This window comes from Myodes glareolus, chromosome 27 (assembly GCF_982192425.1).
Source record: "Myodes glareolus chromosome 27, mMyoGla1.1, whole genome shotgun sequence".
Lineage (NCBI taxonomy): Eukaryota > Metazoa > Chordata > Mammalia > Rodentia > Cricetidae > Myodes > Myodes glareolus.
In genome coordinates this window covers 36,086,777-36,092,776 of record NC_142052.1, presented here as the reverse complement: position 1 = coordinate 36,092,776, position 6,000 = coordinate 36,086,777, and positions in this window count along the sequence as shown.

Here is a 6,000-nt window from a genome sequence, read left to right as displayed (position 1 = left end):
GGTTAATTCCTCTCCATTTCCATAACTCCCATCCACTGTGAAATGGAAAGGAAGGTGTACGAATTCTGACCTGGTCAGTCCATATGGAATTTTGTACCTTTCTCTGGTGTGGGAGAATTGTCTGTATTCTGTCAATCATGTATTTTAATAAAACACTGATTGGCCAAGCAGGCTGTATAGGCAGGAAAGCCGGACAGGAAGTAGAGGTGGAGCAAAGAGACTGGGAGTATTCTGGAAAGCAGGAAGCTTCCTCCACAGTTCTGTTCAGACCATCAGAGAGGAAAGATGTAAGCTGCCACACTGAGAAAGGTACTGAGCCGTGTGGCTAACATAGATAACGATAATGAATTAATATAAGTTACAAGGACTAATAAGAAGCCTGACCTAATGGGCCAATCAGCTTTATAACTTATTGGGATCTCTGTGTGATTGATTTTCTTTGGGACTTGCCGGCTGTGGGGTACTGGGTGGGAACAGATACCCCAACAAGCCGGCCGTCATGCTACATTTCTCCCTTACCATAGGACAAGCTATGTTTCACTGCAGATGTGGATTCAGTCAGAGTGCATTGTGTACTCTTACTGTCACAGGTGGTTCCAAGATTCTGGGCCAACTTTATGCATTCTAGAAATTTCATTATGTCTATACAGTGATAGGTTGACATCAGTACATTGTTCCCAAATCGCCCTTTCCCGAACTAGACTGAGACTGTGCCCTTATTGTGCACATGACTCCATTTCTTCAAGTCTATTTACAAATTTCCCATTTATTCCTCTGATCTATTCACATTCTGGTCGCATTCTGCACTAAAGATCTCTTGAGGAAATTGGGAGTGTGGGGGTCACGGGAGAAGGATGGGGGAGTGGATGAAAAGAGGGGAGCAGGACAAATGTATAACTCAATAAAAGCAATAAGAAAATAACTGTGGGACCTATAGTCTTAGTTCCTTTTAATACTGAATTTTAGAATTTTGCTAGTTAGGATTTCTTATTATCCCATGCATTCTTCTGTATCAATATTCCAAAAATAATATTGATTTTTAAAATTGGGATGTCAGTTTAAACATCATCTTAGAGACAAGGACAGAATATTGACTATTCTTAGTAAAAGTATGTCTTTTAATGCTTTCACTTTTTATTAGTGTCTTTCAATAGCATACAAAGCTTTCCTTTCTGTGGTTATTCACTTATTTTAATTCATCCCCTTAGGTTTTCTATGTATTTAATAATATTATCAAAAATAAAATTGGTATGCTTCTATTTTTTTCTTTTCCTGGGCCATCCTCTGGCCTGAATTCAAATGAATGAATCAAAGGACCATGCACCATATTCTTGCTTCTAGGGGTTGACAACTGAACGTTATAATTTTATTCAAAATTTTTATGTTATATTGAGACAAATTTCAAGTCAGACCGTGTTTATAAACAAAATGGTTAAATCACAAGAAATAAGAGGATTTCTTTATACACTGTTTCAGGTTTTTTTCAAAATATAACGCAGTTCTAAAAGCAGAGACCAATTATTTCTGTTATATTGAACAAAAATATAATCAGAAAGATCTCTGCATATCCAAATAAAATAAGACAAAGAAGACAAATATACTCGAAAATGTATTTACATCCCATTTGACATAGAAAAGCATACTATTCTACATGGTGTCTTTAAATTCATTTAAGCAATTCAAGATAACTCATTCAAAGAAATGAGCAAGGGACAAAAGTGGACTTTCATGGAATTGAAATGTGAATAGTTTCCGGTCTTATAAAGCAATCATTTCATTCATGACAAGAGAACAAAGATCAGCGTGTCGCTGTATGATCCAATGACCACAGGGGAAACTTACGCTACTCTAACAAGTTGTTTAACTGGGAAAATCTTCAAACTTTATTGATGCTAAAGTAAGGCAGTGACAGCTTTTGGATGACATTTGCCAATACCTCACACCATCGCAAAATCAAACATAAGCTGATATCGTTCTTGGACTTCTAGGAATTTATCCCATGGGACTAATTACAATTACCTATGTACAAAATAAATAATGAAGAAGGTTCCCCATTGCAGCGCTGTCTGGGAGAATGCCTGACTAGGAATGTCGCTAATATTTTCCTAAAACAGACTGATTGGAGGTGGGATCCATGCAGCTGCGTTAAAGAACAGCCAAACCGTCTCCAAATGTGAGGATATCTTGTAGATATCAAGGGGTGAAAACAAAGATTCAAAGTGAGCTGTTTGACGCACCCTTCCGCTTAAAGGATAACGGGGAAATGAGGAACAACAGACAAAGGTGTGTGTACATTTCTATACCGTAACCGCGTAACAGAAGCAAGCACAGCACACTGGAAACAGCGGTTACTATCTCAGTAGGTGGAGCAGCAACCGGCAGACATGGATAGAACAAAGGCATTTCACTATTTCCTTCCTCCTGTCTTTCTTCCCTCTGGGTTTTATTACTCAACACTTTTTAAAAAAAAAAAAATTAAAGGAGGAACTTCTCAGAAACGTGCGGGAAGAAAGTAAGGTCAAAACACCTCCCTTATATCTTTAGAAAAATAAGGCAAGCATATCAAGGCTCGGCCAGAAACCTACTACAAAGAGCAAACTGCCAGGCGCCTTTCTGGGAAAGTACTGCTTACCCGGCTTAGCCTAGGACGCCCTGGGCATGCGCAGTCAATGGCAAACTTCCATCACTCTGGGAGAGGGCTCGGGGGCCCAGCCTGGGTAAAGCAGCCAAACCTCCCAGGATGCGCTGAACCTCCTGGAAGAGATCGCGTCACAGGGTCACAGTTTCCTCTCCATCTCTTTTCTGTCTGCCAAGCAGCGCACATATCAACATTAATCTACAGCATCTACTGGTGTCATAAAACAGAAAAGGAGAAATTGCAAGCTAAACAGCAAAGAGACCCGAAGAGAAAGCCCCTTGGTCATTTTATTCAAGATCAAAACAGACCCGCCTTCCATTAAAAAGAAATCCACAAAATAAACCATGCAAAGTCCTTTGGAAAAAAATTCTGGCCAGAAAATCAAGATAGCAAGATAAAAGCTGGACGAGTATCTTGTTACAAAGACTTGAGCCAAGAAACAAATATTTTAGAAGACCGCTTTCGTAACTTTAAAAAAAAAAAAGGCAGATAAGACGCGTTTCTGAAAGGGAGATAATATAATGGAAGAGGCCACTAAGTATATGAAATAACTAATAATATCGTCGTGGCATTTCACGTATCCCCAAAGCGAGATCGAGCTTGACTGACCTTCTAGAGGGTTAAGCCTGGTACGGGGAATGCGGTTTGACACACTCTCTCAAACCCGGTAGTAAAAGAAAAAGAAATGAAAAAGTCGGAGGAGAGGGGTCGAGAAGAGCAAGTGGCAGAAATCTGACATCTGGATAATTGATCTTCCCGGAGGAGAAAATGGAATTGCCACATCCAAGCTGGTTAAGAAATGGGCTTTTACACTTAGCCCATTCTCTGCTTTACTTTCGCGAAAACCTGAGAGGCACTCCAAAGATCCAGCTCATTGATTCGCCGTCCAGAGGGTGCACTGTTTTCCTCAGAAGCCAAATGTGAGGGCGGCCACTCGAATTCCTTATCTTAAAAAATGAAAAAGCATATTTATTGGGCAAAGGTCAGAGAGAGAGAGAGAGAGAGAGAGAGAGAGAGAGGTAACATCTATCGAACAGATATAGGGATTGACCAGTAATGCTAATAACAACCTAAGTGTATACTATGTCCTATGCCCCCAGGAACTGTGCAGAAGATGAGCTAATTTGACTCCCCCTAGCCACCCTCCTTACCCCCCCCCTTCGTCATCTTCATATGGCAGGGAGTCCCACAGTGCCCAGAAGGTGCACAACACTCCCAATGGCAAGGCTCACCCCACAGTAAATATTCCAAGGTGGTAGCTTTGGAGCTACCTGGAATGTCTTGGACCAGCTGATTTTATTGTTTTAGCAATGTATAGAAATCTGTAAGCTGTTGTTGGCCACAGTCTGGACTATCTTAATTTCTGAAGAAAGCCTAGCATTTCTTGAACAGTAAACCCTGGGCCCAAGCAGTGGTAGGCCTGCCGCCTTTCCCCAAAAAACCTCAAGTGAACGCATCGAGTCAACTGGTTCTGACTTTCTTAGACATATAATGAGATAGAAAAACCTGCCAATAATTTAATAGAAGAGAAAAAAACCTCTTAATAGGAAGAAATAAGCGAAAATGAAAATCAATTAAGACACCAAAACACACCAAAAATGACCAATCTCCTGAATTAGATCCTAATAAGATATTGAATTCCTCCCATGAAAAGGAAATCCACAGGTGCCCAGGCAGGAGAAGATGACCTAGAAGAAGCAACCGAGACAACAGGTGGCCCTGAGTTCTTTTCCTTCCTACAGGAGACTTAGGAGGAGAACAAAGCCTGGTGGACTATATGGAACACCACGCTCCTGATGGCCCGGGAGCGCCTAGCAGGGCAGGCTTCTGCAGAGTCTGCTGGCAGGCGTGAAAGAGAGCAACAGCAGACACACACATCAGCACGATGACCCCTCCTCACCGCTGTAGAGGACAGTGCTAGCCTGGTGCCTGCTTCAGGAAAGGGCCGACGTGGAAGCACAAGCCATTCCATAAACTGCCAGAGATCCGACAGCAAAAATATGACAGACATTGAGATCTGAACTCAACCCTGTGGCTCCAGAGTCTGTAATTTTAGGATCGGTTAGTTTTGGAAGTGATCCAATAATCCACAATAAATGGCGGTTGCACATGCACTATACCAACAAACAGTGCATCTGGGGGATCGTCTATCTGCCCCCCAAAGTCTGGGAAACATTTGATTTTCAGTTTATTTATTTACTGTTGAGAAAGTGCATGGCATGCGTGCGTGTGCGTGGACACGTCACGGCATGAGTGCGGTGGTCAAAGCACAACTCTGTGGAGCTGATTTTCTACTGCCTCCTTACTTGGGCCCTGGAGCTGAAACTTCACCCAGGGAACAGGGAGTGCAGATCACCTTCTGTGTTCTAGCGCCGAAAGGCTCCATGGCATTATTTGCTGCCATAGTTTGGTCATCCTTGCCCCCCATACTGGGACAACCCTGGCAGCATGAAGTTTAGATTGTCCAGCAGGGAAAAGAATGTGCAGTCAGCTGGCAGCTTACAGCTCCTGGATCCGCTGCGTTCGTTGCAAAACCACACAAGCCCAGGGTTACTGAGGGCCAGTAGCTAATCGGCTGAAACATTAGGTAAGCTTACCCACTGTGGAACGCCTCTGATACGAAGTCAAGACTTAGCAGCTCAGATTTAGTCCAAATGTCCTATAGTCCCAAATTCTTCGTCCTCCCGCTCTGCCCTCGCATCCCGCAACATATAAAACGTGTATGAGAATAACCCCATGTAATCCCAGCGCTGCACTCATGGATTGCGGTTGGTCACGGATGGATCATTGTTGTCTCGTGGATTCCCCACCTCCTCTTCCTTACCTCCACTTCTTCCTTCCTTCATCCCTCGATGCTCCCCTGGGGTTCCTATCCCAGGCGGCCTCTGAACTCCCTGTGTAGCTGAGAATGACCTTGAACCCTAATTCTCCTGACTCCTGAGTGCTGGGGTTCCCTGCCTATGTAGCTTAAACAGTGCTGTGGTCCTGGCCCAGGTACCTCATGAATGAGTAAGCATTCTACGGTTGGAGCTACATCCCATCAGTTTCTAGTACTGCCGAGTCCATCTGGACAACGGATTTCCTGGAAACCCCACCCATCTCTAATTCCCGAAAGAGAATACAGAGTGAGTCCTCTGTTACAATAACTCTCCGGATGAAGACGGCCGCTGATGTACGGCAGGAGCTTGCTGTCTTTAGTGGATGGTTGATGCACATACGAGGGCTTAAATTAATATTATTCAGTAAGGCTTTAGTGATAAGTTTTAGGCAGAAATGGATTTAAGGCCATCGGTAAATACTCTTCGGATGAGGGTCCATGAAGTCACCTCGCAGCTCGTTGCTTTCTTGTGCAAAAAGAGTTC